The sequence below is a fragment of the Drosophila elegans genome, unplaced genomic scaffold (genome assembly GCF_018152505.1).
Source record: "Drosophila elegans isolate 14027-0461.03 unplaced genomic scaffold, ASM1815250v1 contig_149, whole genome shotgun sequence".
Lineage (NCBI taxonomy): Eukaryota > Metazoa > Arthropoda > Insecta > Diptera > Drosophilidae > Drosophila > Drosophila elegans.
Window position 1 is genome coordinate 23,419,690 of NW_024545513.1, and position 19,502 is coordinate 23,439,191.

Genomic DNA, 19,502 nt, shown 5'->3' on the forward strand with positions numbered 1-19,502 from the left:
AAGATGATATTTGTTTAAACCCTTGACTGTTTTTGTTCTTATTATATATTGTTTTTAATTTATTTCCTATACTTTATTGTGCGGGTAGGTTTTGTATGCGTTTTTAAATAAATAACGATCTGCCTTCCATTAGAATATTTTCATTTATTTATCCCTATCAAAGAAGGGCTTACAATTTATGCAGAGTAAACTAAATAAGAACTTGTTCTTTTCAATTGGTTTCTTTATACTATTTGTATTTCCCTGGTAGTTGCCATTTTAATTGAGCAAAGAAAGAATAAACTCTTTGAAGATATTAAATTTCCAAATGATTTTTCAATATGTGCGTAGCGATAGGAAATGAAGTTTTAAAAGGGAAATAGTGAGGAGGGGGAAGGGGGAAGGGGGAAGGGGTAGGCGGCCGCCCATGGTAACTTGACTTTGATTGCTTTGGGCTGATAAACGTTTGAACAAAAAAATTCTAACTAAACGGACGTACTCCTTCCCGCCTTTGGCATTTTCCCCCTTTTGACAATCGACAAATTGTTTTGTGTGTGTGGCAAACTTTTCTCTCCTCGCTTCGCTAGAGAAAGGAGAAAAAAAAAAGAAAACAGTTTTGTCATGCTCTTGCTCATATGACAATTGTGTCTCCATTTTCATTCTCATATTTTTTTTTTTTTTTGTCTTTTTCGCTCATTCACGGTCAACCACTTGACCTGGCCAACAATTTCCACTCCTTTGGCCACAAAGGAGCGGCGGGGGCCACGTTGATGACTACATGTCAGCAAGTTTGCAACGTTCTGGATCTCTGAATTGCTGGGGGAAAAAGCAAATGTCAGACGAAATTATCTTTCGAAGAAATAATTTTTAATTTTGATATGTCTCTGAACCCGTGACAAGCTGAGAGCCCCGGACAGAGATGTTTTCTTCCCTTGACTGCGTGTGAATGCTTGTAGTTTCTACAAAATTTTCTGCTCTTTGTATGGGAAAATGCAATAGAAGTTGTGTCTCAACTGGAAACATATTAAATGTAGAGTCACTTAATTGACAAATAAAAGATTAAACAAAATTTGCTTGGCTTTTGAATGTAAGAAAACCCATTTTAACACATTTTCTAAAAATATGAATTTTGTATTTGTGAGTAAACAAAAGTCATGTAATTAAGATACAAATCAAAGATAAAGACGTCTTTGGTTGGCCTTGCAACTTCAGAATTTACAACATTAAATAGTGAGTTTCTGTCTCTAAAAAATTAAGTATAGTTTTGTAGGTTTAAAATAGTCATTTAATAATAAAACAAGTAAAAGATTTAATATCTTTTGTTCGCAGTTGATAGTATACAGAAAGTAAGCATTTCAATTAAACTTATAACAATCTGCAAAATAAAAATATATAAATCAATTAAATTTAAATCAAAGAAAGAAGCTTTGCTCGACTCAAGTCAATCGAATGGAATCAAATCAAAGTTCTTTCATCTTCCTTTATTTGCTTGGCCCCCGCACTACTCATCTTTTTTTGGGCACTCACTTTACATGCCATCCTTGTTTCCATATTAAACGTTTTGTCCAAAGAGATTTTAATTTTATGACGCTCGAATTAAAATGCAAAATATCAAATCAAAACTCAAATCGATTAGCCCAAATGGTAAATGTTAATGAAAAGGGAGCTGTTCGGTCGCTGCGTGATTTTTCGCCCGACTTAATGTCATTCATTCCATATGATATCTCAGCGAAATACAAAAAATCACGAATGAAATAAAAACCGAAACAGCAGCAAAAAAAAAAAAAACAAAAAACGAAAAGAACAAAAACGCAAAAGAACAAAAACGCAAAAGAACTTGGCCCTGACCAAAAAGACATGAGATAAATTCGGTAATTCAGAGCGTTTAATCATTTAAATAGCATCTTTGTAAGCGAATCCCCATACCACTTCCTGTGGAATAAAGAAAGAAATTTCTTACGATTTCTGGTTGGCCTTTGGGTGCTAATACCCTATAAAAGGAGATGAATACTATTTTTAGAAAGTTTGCAATGCTATGAATGAAAAACCTTTGAGTTTAGTAAGGTAAAAGTACAAACACATAAGTATAGTGTCATATTGTAAGGGGATTTTTTTTTTTACAAAAATTATATTATTTATTCATTATGTTTCTTAGAGCAATAATTTTAAGGATACTTAAATTTAGATTTAAAAGGTTTAAAGATTAAACATTTAAAAAACACAACGAATACCTGATATTTGTTAATGTTAGTATAAAAATAAAATCAATGTGTCTTTAAATAATTCTTTTAAGGATACTTGAATTTAGATTTTAAAAATTTAAAGATTGCATCTTTTTATAAGTTAACTTTGCTGCTATAGAAAAGACAACAAATACCTTATATCTATATAATTGTATGAAAATAAAATGAAAGTGTCTTTTAATAACTCATAGTTGTCATATCTGCAAGCGTGTTATATTATTCGGTTCCAAGCTTCCGCTCTTGTTTTTGTTTTCTTTGTATCTTGGTCCTGTAAAACAGACCAAAGTTGTCGTTGTTGAATAAAAAAGTCACAGTTGGCAAGACTCCGGCCCGAAAAACCACTGCCGCCCCCTCATGACCCCCTTTTCATCCCCGTTCAGTCACGCATTGAACTAAAGATTGAGGTCACAAAAAAAAATAAAATAATATAAAATAACCAGAAGATTTCAGCGGGAATGTGGAAGGAAATGCGTGGCAAGTAGGCGCGTGGCGCCTCAGTTTTAGTATCAGTTGGATGTGTTCCCCCTTTATAGCACCCGCCCCTGAAATCCCCCTAAAAACCCCCTGAAAACCCTTAAACCCCTCAATTGGCATTGCCTTGCCGGCGGGCAAAAGTTACAATAACTTTTGCCACAGTTTAAGTTGCCGACGCCGTGCCATTTCGTATCGTTTTTTATCTTTTCTCTGCCTTTTTTTTGTTTTTTGCGTATTCGGCTCTTCGTCTTTTCGGTTGAGGGGGCGGTGCGAGGGGGCGTGTCAGTGTCATTGCTACTCGAATGCATTTTAATTCGATTGAGTATCTCACGCTGTTTTCTGCCGACTTTTTCTGTTCAAAATTCTTGCCAATGGATGGCAAAGAGTATTTTCGGTAGCTTAAAAATTATATCTTCTAAAAAGGAGTATTATACCCTCATTATACTTTTAAAAAAATGTCTTTGCTTATGATTTTAAAAAAGTAACATATAAACACATTCCATGTTTTTATGTAATACAATCTTAAATTTCTTAGTATTTTCGAGTAGCTTAAAAATTATATCTTCTAAAGAAATTATACCCTCATTATACTTTTGAAAAAATATCTTTGCTTATGATTTTAAAAAAAGTAACATATAAACACATTCCATGTTCTTATGTAATGTAATCTTAAATTGCTTATATGTAATTGCATTAAAATTTTTGTAAACTATACGTTTATTAAACTCTTTAAAAATAATAGCTATATTTTTAAAAACTCCACCCAATCAGTGCTAAGTAATTTTCAAGTTCCGGGGTACCAAAAAGTTCATCTACATCGAAACACACATTTTTATATTCACTTAATTTTTTTGCAATGACTAGAAAATTCTGCCAAGACTAGCAAAAGTTTGATCTTCTTTTTTCGCTTGGCGCATTTAACTTTATTTAGTAGTTTGTTTTCTTTCTTTCTTTTTTTTATAGGACAAAAGAAAATTGAACTTGAGGCAAGTTTGCAACGCTTGAACCAAGAAAGGCTTAGCCCGGGGTCATGGTCCGTAAGATGAAAAGGCTTTTGGTGGAGGAAAAAAAGGGAATGAAAGGCCTTTAAATACGGGCTTAAAGGGCCAGACCAGTAAAAATATATATCTTCTCCTTGTCATCTATAAATCTCGGCTTGCGGTCGTCTGCCGTGACTCAGAAAGTTGTTAGTTTTGCATGGAATTAAAATTCTGGGCCGTCCCAAAACTGGATTGCCCACATAAAAGTGTTAATTTCTAAAGTTTTATCATGAACAAAAAAAAAATATGATAAATATTCATGAATCACTTGGTAAACGAGATTGGCTGTCAAAACATTTTTGAAAGCCTACACAAAAATCTTTTTGCATTGTATATTTTTTGTTATTAATTTTCTTGGATTTGTTGATGTTTGGAATGAAAAAGTATTAATTTTTTCTTTAAATTAATTATAAAATATATTTTAACAAGGATAATTTGGTATTCCTTTATTATTACTACTTCAAACAAAAACTTCTTCCTGAAACAAAAACGTCAATATTGCTTAGCAATTTGCTTGTCTATTATTGTTTACCTTTCGGAATTTGCGATGGCCATTTCCCCACTCACTCCTGTGATCTTTTTGCAGCATAACTTTGGAAACTTTGGCGCATGGTTGGATGCAGGGCACAGAGTCCAGCTTTCTTGAGACCAGGTGGAAAAACAAAGGTTGGAGCAGCAGGCCGGAGTAATTGAACGGCAACATAGGCGGGCAGCAGGCAAGAACAACAACTGGAGAGCGTAAAACATAAACAGACAGGTAAGTGAAGCCACCTGTTGTCAACTGAGGCCCCCACTATCCACTATCCACCATCCACTGGCCAATAGCCACTATACACTATGCACTATACACTATTAACTAGCCAACCCTCCTCTGACTCATCCGCATCTGTATCTTTCGGCTCGTGTGTATCTTGTAGCTCGTCTACTGTGTCAAAAGTGAGCGCTAAACTTTGCGCTTTCGACTTGTAGATACTTTGCACCAACCAGCCATCTTATCCGCAATCTCACCAACCATAAACCCCCCCCCAACGGGTACTTCCGCTGCTTTTGTTTGGCTTTCGTGCAGTTTGCTATCTTTAAGATACTTTCTTCGTATTTCGGGTATTGTTCTTTGCCCAGCTTCGGCTTCAGTTTCAGTTTTCCCCTAAATACTTTTCGCTGCCTGCAATTTTCCAAACAACAAACCCAAAACAGCAGCAGCAGCAACAATAATAACACAGCAACAACAACAAGAACAATCGCAGCTGCAAACTCTTTGAAAATTTCCTAAGTTCGAATTTTAGTTTTCCCCTTCTCGTTGGATTTTCCTTTCGGGTCTTCTTTTTCCTATACCCCTCGATCGACAAATATTTGTTGCTACAATTAGCGCTCACCTGTGATTATTGATGTTTGTCTAGTTAAAGGAAAATTCCAATAGTTTTGGAGTGCATTAAAATTTGCGTGACGCCAAAGGTGTTGGGGTATTTTTCTGTAAAGAATTTTCTTGCAATATTTATATTTAGTTTAGTGTTTTTTAAGATAGGTTGATTTGTAGATACATTGTTGTTAAAATATCTAATAATAGGAATTAAAATTTAATATATCTTATTCTGTTTTAAGTGACTCAAAAAACTAAACAAAAACCTTTTAAAAATGCACCAATCATAAATTGCCTAATGTATGTTATCCCTTAAATATTTGTTCCACCTGAACAAACTTTTGCTTGCCTTTGAAAGGCCGGGAAAAAAAATGGGATCGACATTCCAAATGGTCGAAAATCAGAAATTACAGATAAGAAGAGGAGAGCAGAGCAAACTTCACTTAAGTCGGGAACAACTTATCGCTTTTTTTTTCTCACTTAAAACCCGCTCACCTGTCCCACCACGCCCCCCTCCACCGCTCCGCCCCCTTCTATGGACTCGCACTTTACCCGTCGAACCATTCAAATTTAAATCAATTTGATTCTGATTAGCCACACACGCAGTTTTTTTTCCCCCTTTTTCGAACCTTTTCTTCCTTCTCCTTTGCTCTTTTATTTTGTCGCCATGGTTTTTCGGAGTATATTTCTCAGTCGTTTTCTTTGGGCCTCGCTCGTTGTTGTTGTTGTTGCTGTTGTTCTTTGTACCTACAACTAGTAAATAAATTAGTTTTTATTATTGAGAAAACAGGTTTTCACTTTAAACAGAGCCAGAGCGAGAGGTAGCGATAGGGAGTAGGGAGTGGTGGAAGGGGGATGGCGAGAGGGGCAGGAATGCTGACTCTTGGGCACGCAGGTTCAAAAACAGAAAAAAAAAAACACGAAACCGGTACACTTGGAAAAAATAAGGGAACATTTTTAGTAGTTTCTCTCAAATTTGCAAATCTTTGATTTACTTGGCTTTAAAATAATATTAAAACTTTAAAGAATTTATTATTTATTTTATTTTAAACAAACATAGATTGATTATTTGGTAAAAGAAAGTATCCAAACGATGTGCATTTAAATGCCCACATGCTTACAATATAATGACGCGATTTTCACACAATTTAAGCCTTGCCAATCGCTCACCCAATCATACCAATTTAAATACTTTCTAAAAACAGACTTACATTTTCTTGCCGTGCACGGAAAAAAGAATTCTTCACAGTTCGCTGACAGAACCTGTTTAAACAGAAAGAGAGGGGGTATATCGGTAGGTAGAGAGAGATGGCTGGAAGGGTTCTGAGAGTCTTCTTACTTCTTTCGCTCGATTTCCTAACACTTTCGTGATTTGAATTTTTTCTCTCCTTTTTTTTTCAAATCAATTAAATCAATGGAATATGCAGAGACCTCACTCCTTACTCCTCACTCCCCAAACACCAACAGGCCAACAAACACGGCACATAAACAAATTATGAACAAACAGCGGCAAAGAAGTACCAGAAGTACCAGAAAAGTGTATGGGCGATGTGGCAGTGGTATTACCTGAAGGAGTTGGCGAAGCGGTGAAATATTATTATTCAATGCCATCGATGCGCTCTGTTTGCCATCCACTTTAATTTTCGTCGTCTTTTTTTCTGCCTCTCTGCGCCTTTATTATTGTTTCGACTGTTTATGCGCCGTGTCTAATGACAGTTTTGTGGTCATTATTTGAAATATATATACGAAAATATATGTGCTCTCAGATAGATGGGATGTGTGCGTATTTATGCATTGGATAACGCCCCAGAAATCCGACACAAACAAGCTGAATTTTCGCAATTAAATGTTGGCCATAAATTAAATGTTTGTTGTCCCACCACAAAAACAAAGAAATCAAAGAATTGGAATAGAGGGAAAACTAAGGGGACTAAATACGAACACAAAATGCTCTCAGAAGATTCGAAGTTGGGTGGTAAAGTAAATAAAGTTATGATAATGAATTTTATAGGTTATAATTAGAAAAGAGTTGTGATTACTCGGATATCGTATCAAAGTCTTATAATATTAGGGAAAAACCATTATATAAATAAAACAACACAATGTCTTATCAATAAAACAAAATCTTTTAAAACTACCCATATATTTTGTATGCATTAAAATATTTTGTGAAATATATTAATAAAAAGATATAGGTTTAAAAACATGCGCGACGTTGGTATGAAAGTGTATTCTTAACTCATACGAAAGTCTTTGCCCACCAACTGCTTAACTCTTTAATCATACCCAGTTCAAAAAATACCCAAGTTAGATTCGATTGAATTCGTTTTGATGCGATAATAGGCATCACACTATATAATCATCAGCATACGATTGTTTACACACAGACATACATAACGCCAAATGTACGGACTTATATGGGCAATGGTTATGGGCTATATAAATGATGATGCTGCTCATTTCTTGTTCGATATTGCGCCCAATGTTGTTGTTGTTGTTGTTCTTGTTGTTGTGTGGGCCGCTGTTTTTATTGTTGTTGGTGTGGCTGCCTTTTGTTGTTGAAATGCCGCCTCTGATAAATGAGTTTTGGCTTTTTTGTTGAAACGACGTGGGAAAATAATGCATTGATTTACATGGCAACACAAGCTGACCAACAACACACAACTGCCAAACAATGGGCACCTTGAGACCTGAGACCACGTCTAGCCATTCTGGATCCGGAAAGAGTGTCGGGATCGAGATTGGGATTGGATTGTGGCATCAACTTCCATGGATCAAGTGGGAAGTTTTCTTGAAAATCGCCATTAAAAAAAAGGTGTATTTTTAAAGTGTGAATGTGTGGGTGCAAAACTAGTTGCAAAAGTCAAAAGGTTTTAATTTTTGCAGGCTGGAAAACATGAATTTAATATTAATAGTATTTTGTGTTCATAAACTGCAGTGCTAAGTACTAAATTGAATAATATAAATAATCTCAGCAGCTCGTTTGTGCTTTATTTTTATTTTCGAATCTAGCCATTAGATTGCATTTTTTATCAGTTCTCAAGCAAGATTGATTCACTGTGAAAAACAGCCACTCATTTTCAACTTAATCCCCGCACCAATCTCGATTCCCAATTACTTGACCATTTATTTTACTGCATCCTCCCACTTTTCCTACCGCCTTTTTCACCATTGCACACTTACTTGGAACAGCTGTTAAACTATTCAAAAGTAATCGCTCCACTTCTGTTCTCCCACTCACACTTGCCCATTTCACCCACACCTCTTGGGTCCCTCTTTCTCCCATTTCTCCTCCTTTCTCTGATCCACTTGTTTGGCTACTTTCTCAAAAAAAAAAGTGAAGAAGAAGCTGGAACTAGAGTGAAAATATCACTGAAGAAAAAAAAATACTTTTTATCAGACTATGAAGGTTCTAAGCACAATGTGTAATTTTTAAAACTCTGATTTATATTTAATTCAAAGTTATTTATATTTAAATATATTATAAATTGGTTACTCTTATATGATTAAGTGAAGTTAGCGTTTGTTGTGCTAATTCTCTTCTTATCAGCACTAAAGCCCTACTACTTTATGTTTGTGGTACAATTTTATCTTTTTTTGCTTGCTTCTTTGTATGTATTATCATATTATTGTGCTCCCTTTTCTCCCTAAGTGCCCTACTTACAAATCGAACAGCAAATCATGCCCATCATTTGCAGAACCTAAAGATCTGCCCTGCACCTCCATTAGTTGGAAAATGCCAGAAAAGTTTGCATAGCAAAATAAAGACCAGAAATGTGTGGGTGGAGTGGTGTGGGAAATTGGGGAAAACAGGTAAAAGTGGTCTTGTTTGGGGGGTGGGTGCGTGGTGTGTGGTGTCTGGTGGAAAAGGCAATGTTAATGAAGCGAGCCTTTGTCCAAAACTGTCGGATTGCTGATATCTGAACCTGGCAATAAGCGCCTTTCCCATTCATAATTCGATAGACGTTTGGCTACTGCAAACCGCCCACCGTAAACCTCAGCCGCCCACCCCCCAACCCCCAACATTTTCCATTTTCCCACCTCCCCCTTCACCCTCCTATTGCCCTTCACCAAAACGAAATCCAAAACTGTGTGTAAAAAGTATTTTCAACTTTTGGCCACATGCTTCATTTATCACAAATTCATTTATCATTTGTCCCCTCACACACACACACACACACAAACACAAACTGTGAATGTATTGCTTCCTAGCATAACCCCCTACCCCCCACTTCCTATATTTTTTTTTTTTTTTTTTTCGGTAGAGTTTTTTTTTGGTTGAATATATGTCGCTGGCAGTGCAAGTCGCCTTCGAACCCAAAAACTAAGCTTGGCCAAATACAAAGCGAGAGATATGGCAGCAGAGGGGAAAGCAGACGAAGAAAAATGATAAAGCAACAGCCAGCAAAAGGGGCGGTGGATTCGGGAGGCGGTCAATTTTCCTAGGGCGGAGGCGACTAGCGAAAATTCGCATAGCTCGATAAAAATTGTAAGGCGACAAAAAAGGAGAAAAAGCCCGAAAACTGACAAAAGTAAAATGATATAATAAAAAGAACCTGTTTCGTATATGGTATCTGAAAGGGAAATACCCTGTAATTTAGAAGTAAACTAAAAACAAAATATTACAAAATCGTAATAAAGGTTTGCGTGCTTTTACAAATTTTGAAAAGCGTTACCACACTTAAATGACAATAATATTTACATATAATTTAATCAAAACTAAAACGAAATAATTATTAAGTAAATAAATTGAGCCACGAACCTAAAGAATAGATTTTTTTACAATTCAATATATGTTAAATAAATAATAAGGTGTATTTCATATATACATTTACATTTATATGGAGTTCTTGACGCTCCCACTCTGCGATTTTCCTCTTTTCCGGCGACCATTCCATTCACAGAGGATAAGGTCAGGAAAACGCTTCACAAATCCTTGAAAGAGACTCGCAAAAGCGGATGAGAAAAAATCGCCGAAAATGAAACGAAGCGAAAATAAAATTTCCCAGCTAATGACAAAAATTTCCGGTTTCACAGCAACAGCAAAACCAACAACAACAAATGATAACAACAACTTTAGGTGCAGGAAAAACGACTTTAATTGGCTAGAAAAAAAAGAAGACCGAAATGTAACCGCTTGCAAAACGCTTGCGAAACGCGTGCAAATCGCGCGCGCGAGTAATGATACAATTTCGTTTGTGTGGAAAATGAAAGTGTCTCAAACCAAGAAATAGGCGATGGAGAAAAACGCTCAAAAAATTCAGGAGTATACAGAAAGAAATTTTAAAAATATTAACTGAATCAAATTTTTACATAGGCTGTATTTTGGTCTTCTTACAAATTTATAAAAACATGTATTTTGATTTTATTTTAAAAAATATTTGTATTGTCAGTTAAATTTTAAAATTAAAAATGGTTAAAAAATGTTTTATTTTATTTTTAGTACTGACATAAAAAAACGTTTGGACATCATTTTGGTCATTGACAAAAAAAAAATACAAAATTAATACAGTTGCTCTATTTATTATATATATAGTGGTTTTTAAACATATTTTATTCAAATTTCCACTTGTTTTTGATTGAAAATTAGTACCAAGTTCAAGTTGTTTATCACATACACATCAGAACAATTTTAAGAAATTAACAAAGTTGCTGTTGTAGATGGGTAGATAGCGATAGTCGTAAATCAAATTTGAAGTTAACAACATTTCTTGAATATGTCGAGTGGCTAACACTCACACCCACACTCACACCTGCAAAAGCCCACACTTACTCGGTCAGAAACGCTCATTTAACAGTTAATTAGCCCCACCAGAATAAAGGAACAAAAAAAAAACAACAACTTCAAATGAGTTACAGCATTTTAAAAAGCAATTTTTGCCCAGCGATCCGATTCCAATTCTCAGAGCAGTGGCGGCGTAAGGTAAGGGGTTATGTTTTGAGGGGGGTTTCCACGGGTAGAGCCTTTTGTTGCGCATGCGTTAAGCGTTTGATGGTGATTTTTTTTTGTTGTTCAGCAGGGCAGTCGCCGTCGAGGATGGTGGAATTTTAAGTGCTTTTCTCAGGTGTTTTTGTTGTACTTTTGTACTGTCGGGTTGCTGATACTCGGCGAAACGTTGGCCCAAAATTGAATGGGAGTGGCCAATGGCGGCGGGTTAAGACCGCATTCACGTCCCGTCCGAGTCAAGCGAAAAACAGTTAAATCTGCGCAGGTAATGGCCCAAATGAATTACCACTGGCGCGGTAATCCCCGCCACAGTTCCAAAGTTAAGACTCGGACTCGACTTCGGTTTCGTTCTAGGCCCGGCGAAATTAGTTTTCCTGGAAGCTAAACCAAAAGCTAAACCGTTTCAGGGATTGTATTTCACGGAGGATGGAATGACATTCCGGGAACGCTCAAAGAAGCGCAAAGAAATCCTCGATACATAAATCATTTTTTTCGCCTTCACTTCCAGTAATAAAACCTAAATATTTGGAAAAGTGATTAAAATGTATATGGCAATGAATACTTCAAGTTTTTAAGAAAGACTACAGAAGCGAAATAAAGGCCGTAAATTGATTTCTGTTTTTACCTTTTTAAGCTTTCAGTTTGTTGTTTTTATATTTTTAGGACATCTCCGAAAAAACCCTGAATAGGAATATCTAAAAATACACTGGTGATTTCATTCATATTCATTATGCAAATAAACCTCGATTTGTGGGTTCTTATAGTTAATAATCTTTTTATGAGCTTTCTGAATTAATGATGAATATATTTTGTGTATTGCCTGTTGGGTTTACTGGAGAAATGCCTTATATAGACTTCAAAAGCTAAGTAATAAAACGAGTTATATTGTTTGTGATGATTGTGATTTATTACAGATTAATTTCGTATGTATATGTTCCTTAATATTTGCAAAGGTTCAGCTATTTACGTATGTTTTTAATTGATACAAAATACTATTTTTAAAATATTAATTATTCATAATTTTAATAAAACATATCTGATTATTTTTATTTAAATCTCACTTGCCCTTCAGTTTTCCTTTGGGATTATTGCAAAAATCTGCACATCCAATTAATGCAGCAATCTGTTTGCCAGCGACACTCGCATAAAGTTGGTTACGGTGCCACACCCCCTTAGTCGACTCCCAACCCCCCTTTTCTCGTCCCCGCCCATTTGCATCCACCATTTGGTGTCGCTTCTTCATCTCTTTGCTGTTCTTATGCTGCAGCCGTCGTCACTGCACTTAATTTTCATAATTAAAAAAGTTTACCTTGGCGAACCTCATGTGCGTGCCCCGCCCCCTGCAGCTCTACGCTCCCCCTTGAGTTACCGCCCCCTCCGCACGTAGTTAAATACGCACATTGGCTCCGATTCACACATGAAATGTTCGTTACCCACAATTCAAGGCAATTTAAATTTACATTTAAATTTATAAACATTTTATAGTCACTATTCAAAAAATAATAAACAAGAAAATTGAGAATCAGTTTTGGCATAAAAATATTTTTTACTTATACAAAATCTTAGAAAATAAAAAAAGAAAATTGTATGATTGCATTCTTAAATTAGCAAATACAAATTGATATCCAGAAAATTTGCCTGTTTGCTATTTAAATTTTTTTTTTTTTAATTTCAGTTTCGTGGAGTGTACACACACTTCCCGTCCCGCTGCTAAAGGCAAAACGGTTTTTGTAATTAATTTATGCAAATAATCAGAGACGCCGCTTAGGGTTGCCACCCTGAGTGAATGTTTGGTGCGGGGGCCAATAGCAATCGCCCTGCCATGCGTGGCCAGTGTTGGCATATTAAAATAAATGACCCTCGCCCCACAAACAATATATGTAAAATATGTACTACATATATGCATGTATAAAAAATACGTGTTTTTTATATTTTGCTCTATCCCCCATGTTGTATACGTATATATTTGTTATGTTTTTTTTAGCCACTCCCTCACGTAAGGATTAAGTAGACAAGTTGGCAAAACATAGCGCCATGCAATCCAACAATCCCCGGTATTACCCGCTGCCCCTTTTCCTCTTGTATGTCATCATAATTCCTGCTACACATGAGGGGAAAATCCAAAGGGGGTTTGGGAAAACCCTGAAGGGGATGAGAGGTCGCGAGGCGAGTTGTAGGGGGGGCTTAGCAAACTAGTTTTTCTGCAATACTTTATTTTCCCGTCTCTCCGCTATTCGCCCTATTTGCATGTGTGTGCAAGTGCCTGCTCCTTTTGCCATTTTGGAATTTATTAAAAAATATTTTGTATGTAATTCCCTTCTTGACTTGTGACTTTCGGCTTGCTTTCAGCATTTGAAACTCCCTTCCCTCCTCTCAAAAAAAAAAAAAAAATGGGAATACAAGAAAGAGGTATATATCAAAAAGAAATATAAAGCAGGACCTTTTTTGGAAAGAAACGGAGCAGGCTTATTGTAAAAAGAAAAGGATACTTTAGGAGAGCTAAAATTTAGATGGTCCTATGTATGTACGGCTTGTAAAGAAACACATTTAAGCCAGCCAATTTGGTTATTAAATGCTTAAATGTATGCGATGTCTTTGTAAAAAAATTTAAAAAACGTTGAATTTTCATACACATTTATCATGACTTGTTTTTAAAAACCAGTACACTTTTTAGTTATGGGGCCATTAAATAATTAATCAGAGTAAATTACTTGAAAAGAGTAAGATGACATTTTTTAAGTTTAGCTTTAAATGTTATAAATTTTACCAGGAGACTTAAAAAAGTGTTTCGCTTCGCAACTTTAAGCCTGAAGAATGTTCATGTCCCCGAGTCAAGCATTTCACTGATTTTCCCCCCCTCCCATTTTGGTATGCCAGTTTTTGGCCAAGCAGAGACACAATGGCTTGGCTTCATTTCAGGGTTGGGGTTGTGGGGCCCCTTTTCTTTTTCGAGAGACCCTCGCAGAAATTGTCAAACAAAAGCCAAGGGGGGAGGCATTGACTGGGCGGCGAGGTGAGGCGAGCCTAATGACTTGAGCCGCAGTCACACTGCGAGTCACAGTCGCACTAGCAGTCGCAGTCACTGTTTCCCCGATTACTTCCCTTTGGCGGGAGTGCCTTTTGTGACTGGGTAGTACATAGTATAGTACTCTCAATCAAAGCCGAGCCGGTCCGGGGGACTTTGGACCCTCGAGCTCCCCTTTTTGGCAGAACAGAATGGAGCGAATGGCGAAAAAATGAAGGGGAGTTTCAGAAATTCAGAAACTCAGAAACTACAGAAATGGGGGAGAACTACTATTGCGGCGGCGACAAAAAAGATGAGGAAACAGTTGGGAACTCGGGAAAACAACTGCGGTTGTTGGCCCGATTTCTTTTTTCGGGGAGCTTTATGCCATTTTTAACCGATTGCTGGGGGATCGACGTTACTTTTGGCGGGGGACTGTGTGAAGTTGGACCGAGAATGCAGCTTCTAATTTGGCTATAAACGGTTCCTAACCGATAGGTAACCGTAACTACATAAGTAATAAGTAATGAAACGATTAATATCGGTTTCAAAACTAATGTGTCGGTCGAGAAATATTCAAATCAAAACGATACGAAAATTTAAATGAAGTATTTAAAGTAAAGAAGCTTTTATACCACAGAATAATTAAATTCACAGAGCAAAAATAATGTCGCATTTCTTAAAATAGCTACTTGACTGCGCTCTTAACTTTCTTGAGAGAGCATAGTAACTTCGCAACCATTTAAATACAGCATCCTTTGAACAATAATTTTTTGCACCCCCTAGTCGGTTTTGAAGGGGCTACAATTTTGCTGTTTGGTTTTTTTTCGCCCCACGTCCAAAAAGGGGTTATTGCCCGACACTGGGCAACCCTACCTACCAGAAAAAGAGGAAAATAAATAAATAAAAGGGAGAGCTCAGTGGGAAACCCTCTGCCAACTGCACTGACTCACTTCGACTACTTGAGAGTGTGTTGCACCCGCAAAAATACAAAAAAATGTTTTTGAAAAAATAACAAAAATTATATAAACCACTAGGTGCAAACGGGAATTAGGAGCGGATTATTAAAGTGAGAAAGGGGCGAGAAAAAAAAACCCAGAGAGAGTGGCAAATGTGGGCAATGTTTATTTTGCGTGCCGGGGCACTTAGCGCAATTTCCGCTTCTAGGCGAGGCCCAGAGACAAAGTGACTCTCTTGCCCCGTTTCTCCCACTCTCTCTCTCACTGTGTCGTTTTTCCTTTTCCTATCCCAAAATTTATCTCCCTTTCCCTGACTTTACTATGAGACATCCTTAATGCTTCATTAACTGCTTTTACACTTGGGGAAAATACGGCAAAACATGCAAATTTCGATTCGGTATTTAAAATAATTGTTCTATCCGAAACAAAAATTTTTGAATTAAAATTGTTATTACAAAAATAACGATCCAAATGTAAAAATATTTTTTATTGTGAAAAGGAATGAATAGTTAAGATTTGGATTTGTTTTTTTTTTCATAAAATGTTTTAAAAACTACGTTAAACAAATTTTAAGTTTCAATAAAAAATCGCATCTAAAATATAGATTAATAAATTGACAAACTTATTTGTGACAATTTATGGTAGATATTCATTTTGTTTTGTCTGTATAGACATCCATAAAGCATACATATTTGTCTGTGCGTTTATCTTCTACATCCCTCACATCAGTGGTTGGGCCCTGAAACTCAGGCTCAGGATTCGGGACTACCTGAGCTACTTTTAGGCAAATATCGAATGACAGTAACCCGCGGAGCCCGAACCCCGAGCCACCAGCGACCTTTGCTCACCGCTTAAGTGGCTCAATGCTCATTGAAATTTGAGGCTGGAACCGCGTGTAGCTTCTTCCTCTTCAGCCACCTCCCATTCAGGCTAAGACCGACCGAACATCAAATGTCAAGCAGCCGCCAAGAGAAAAGAATAGAGAGAAAGAATAGAAGTTGTAGGGAAAAGAAGGAGGCAAACTGAAAAAGAAAAAAAAGGAGATCGGAATATGAACAAATCCCAGGCAGAACCTTTAACGGTCTTACCGACAAAAGTCTCATTGTCTCACGAGCTGTATGGCCCCCGTAATCAAATATCAATGAGATGGAGGAGGTACTATCATACTGCACTGAAAAAAATAACACAAATTGAGATAATATACCTATCAAAAGAGAAAAAATTTGTAAATATAGTTTCAACTTAATAAACTAATATTTATTTTCTATTTATTATATGGATGTGTGACCATTATTATGCCCAAAGAGAAAATATCAAATATTTAGATAAATATATTGTCTTACTATCAATATGTTTCCAAAATCAAAAATCCGTAAAAAAAATATTTCTACGTAACGTATTCCCAATGAAATTTAAACTTTGATTACTTTTTCCAAAGAGGTGATGTCATTTGATAAATATAAATGGTTTTTTTTTGTGTGTAGAAAAATCCCTCACACTTTTCTCCCCCCGATACTTTCCCATTTTTTTTTTGTCCAAAAGTTGCGGGCTAATTAAAGCTTCGGGCGACACACAAAACTAGTGTCGAAAAGCCAAGGCAAAAAGCAAAGAGAAGTTGCTCCGGAAAAGGGTTAGACGGAAACATAAGCGAAGGAGTTGCAAGTGGTTAAAAAGGAGCAGGAAAATCGAAGAAGGGGGAAAAACGGATCTGGAAGCGGATGTTGCAAATGATTCAATCAATTTGGATTAGATGCCAGTTCTTTTTTGCGCGACAAACTGCGGATGTGGAAGCGGAGAAATGTGGATTGGAAAATAGAAAGGATTTTTTTTTCTCAGCAGATCTTAAAGATGTGAGTTTTAAAGACAAAGTTTGAGTGCACATGTGAAAGTTTCACACTCGAAAACAGTTTCATCAAAAAAAAAAAACAAAATAAGATGATAATAAATGTCATGAAACATTGTCACACTTAAAACGAAATTTTGCTAACTAAAAATGGATTTACTTATTATTTTTGCCAAACCGATAAAAACATTTTGTGCAAACACATACATATGTATGTCTACTGCCTTAATGTTTAAAATTACAATATTTTGTGACGGCAATATACCATACTGGTTTTTTTCACATGTAAACCGCCTAAATACAATTATGTAATATGCAAACGGCGAATAGATAGCGTTACCTTGTATGCATATATATATATATTTTTTACAGCCATGTCGTGGTTAACACGCGCATATTTAATTTTTTTGTCGTTAATTAATTTGCGCAAATTTAAGCCGCTGTGATGCCCGCCCGAAGAAAAACCCCTTTAAATAGTTTCATTTTTGATGGGCTCTTTCCCAGCATCAACTGCATGCCGTGGCCATTCACTCTTCTGCATTCCATTAGAGCGGCGAAGTCGTCCCCGCCCGCGAAGGGAACTCACTTAGAGACTTTCCATCCGTTTGTCTCGCAGCTCATCCCTTTGTCTTGGATCCCCAGAACCAGAACCAGAACCAGAACCAAAACTCTTCCACCGACCTGCTGGGTTTTTGTTGACTACGTCGCCGCCAGAGGTTCATTTTTACAACCCAAAAAGCGGCGGTCGGGGGCCTAGCGAAAAAACTCCCGCAAGTTCTTGGCTGCTGCTCCGGTGCTGTTGAATATAAAAAATATATATCCCCGAACAAACGCTTTAAATTTTACAAAACTTTTCCCAAACAAAACGAAGAAGTTGCATGCGAAAGAGAGGCGGCGAAAAAAATTCCCTGAAAATTGCAGTCGTAAAGTTTAATTGTGACCAACACCGTTGGCCCACCCAGTCCACTTGAGTAACCCACCCACTAACTGGCAGCCAGTGGGTACCCAAAAACGTAGAAATTAAATACCCCGACCTTTAGAAAATATTTTTAAACTTGCAAGGCATTTCAGTTGGTCAAACAAAAAATAACTGGTTAATCCATTATAACGCAATCAATAATACTATATACCATATTGGTGTGTTTCCAACAAAATTTGAATAACAGAATTAAAATACCAATTTATTAAAAATTATAATTTTAAATATGAGAACATAACAATGTTATAAAGCCAGTAAGTAATATCAGTAAGGTTAATTAAAAACGCAGCAAAAAATAATAACCATTGTTGCGCAACGCACTGTATATTTATAACATATTTATACCTTTAGAAGGAGCTGCATCAAATTTGCACAAGAAGTGTTAAAATTTTGCGCCAGCTGCATGCAAATGTGCACAGAGCGAAAAGGGGGCGGAGTCAAATAAAAAAGCAATAGGTGGAAGAGGGCAACTAACTTCTTCAACAATCCAATGAAAAATTGTCCAAATAAATATTTTTGCAATGGACTCAGAGCAACAAAAAAGAAAAACTCGAAAAATTGGGAAAAACTGTAGGGAAAAACCAGGAAAATAGCGTCAAACAAGTCAACTGATGAAAGCGAAAAAAAAAAATGACGAGTAGAGAAAAATGGGAAAAAGCGGGGTAGCGGAAGTTCACACTCGAGTCAAGCATGAAATTGTAGGAGAGAAAGTGCAGGGGCGAAGGGTTCAAGAACCAACGAACTTAACCATGCTGGACAGTGTCCTCGTCAATGGCCTATAGAGCAGAAAGAAGAAGAAGCGGCAGCAGCAGTGCCACAGAATTTCCCAGTGACATCAAAATTTACATTTTGCACTCAAAAAGAGTGCGAAGTGAGAGGCAAAAAATAAAAATTAAAGGGAAAGAAAAAAATACAAAATTTTATAAAAGGGAAAAGCAACTTCCACTGGGGGTAAAACTCAAAAAAGGGGAATCTCTGGATTCAGTGACAGCCAGTAGTGGGGTTTTTTTATTTTGAAGAATAAGGAAGAATAAGAACATTTATTTTATTATATTAAACTTTTTCGAAGTATACCAATGTGAATTTGTAAATCTAGAGAAAAAATACTTCAAAAATAAAATAGGTGTAGTATTTAAATGTATATACATATATGATATATTGTAATATTTCTCAGCTTTTTCAGAATCATTTTAATATTGTCTTAGTGCATTAGAAAAATTGTCCAATTTGTTGTACACTTTAAGAACCTTTTGTTATAGTTTACAAAACAACTCTTTAAACTAAAAAGGAATGTCAAATTAAAACAAGATAAATATATAAGCTAGTTTATAACAAATGGTTACTAATAAAAGGAAGTGATTTCTTAATTTCTGGAATATGTAAAGTCAAAAGTCAATAAATCGACCTCCTTAGTTATTTCATTCCCCCTTGCTGAAATCCTGCCTACACCTCTGTTAAAGGGTGTAGGTGTTGACTGTGCAACTACGAAGTTGGCAATAAAAATGCAACCAACCAAAGCGAGATAGAGAGAGACCCCCGAATAGACAGAGATAGATGTAGATGAACGGAGAGGACGAAGTAGAAGACTAAATCATAAATGGATGATAGTCCACACCCGGAAAGGGGGAAAGCGGCAAGCCATAGGGGACCCGGGGGGCGTGGCAGTGTCCACAAGGA

General features: G+C 36.4%; 1 protein-coding gene across 1 annotated transcript in view; it reads left to right on the forward strand.

The window, feature by feature from the left end:
- LOC108134844 (hornerin) overlaps positions 1-19,502 on the forward strand; it is a 96,277-nt gene that overhangs the window by 2,833 nt on the left and 73,942 nt on the right. Inside the window, exon 2 of the mRNA XM_017255305.2 lies at positions 4,323-4,493. The gene's annotated coding sequence lies outside the window, so the exon portion shown is untranslated. The remainder of the gene's footprint in view (positions 1-4,322; positions 4,494-19,502) is intronic.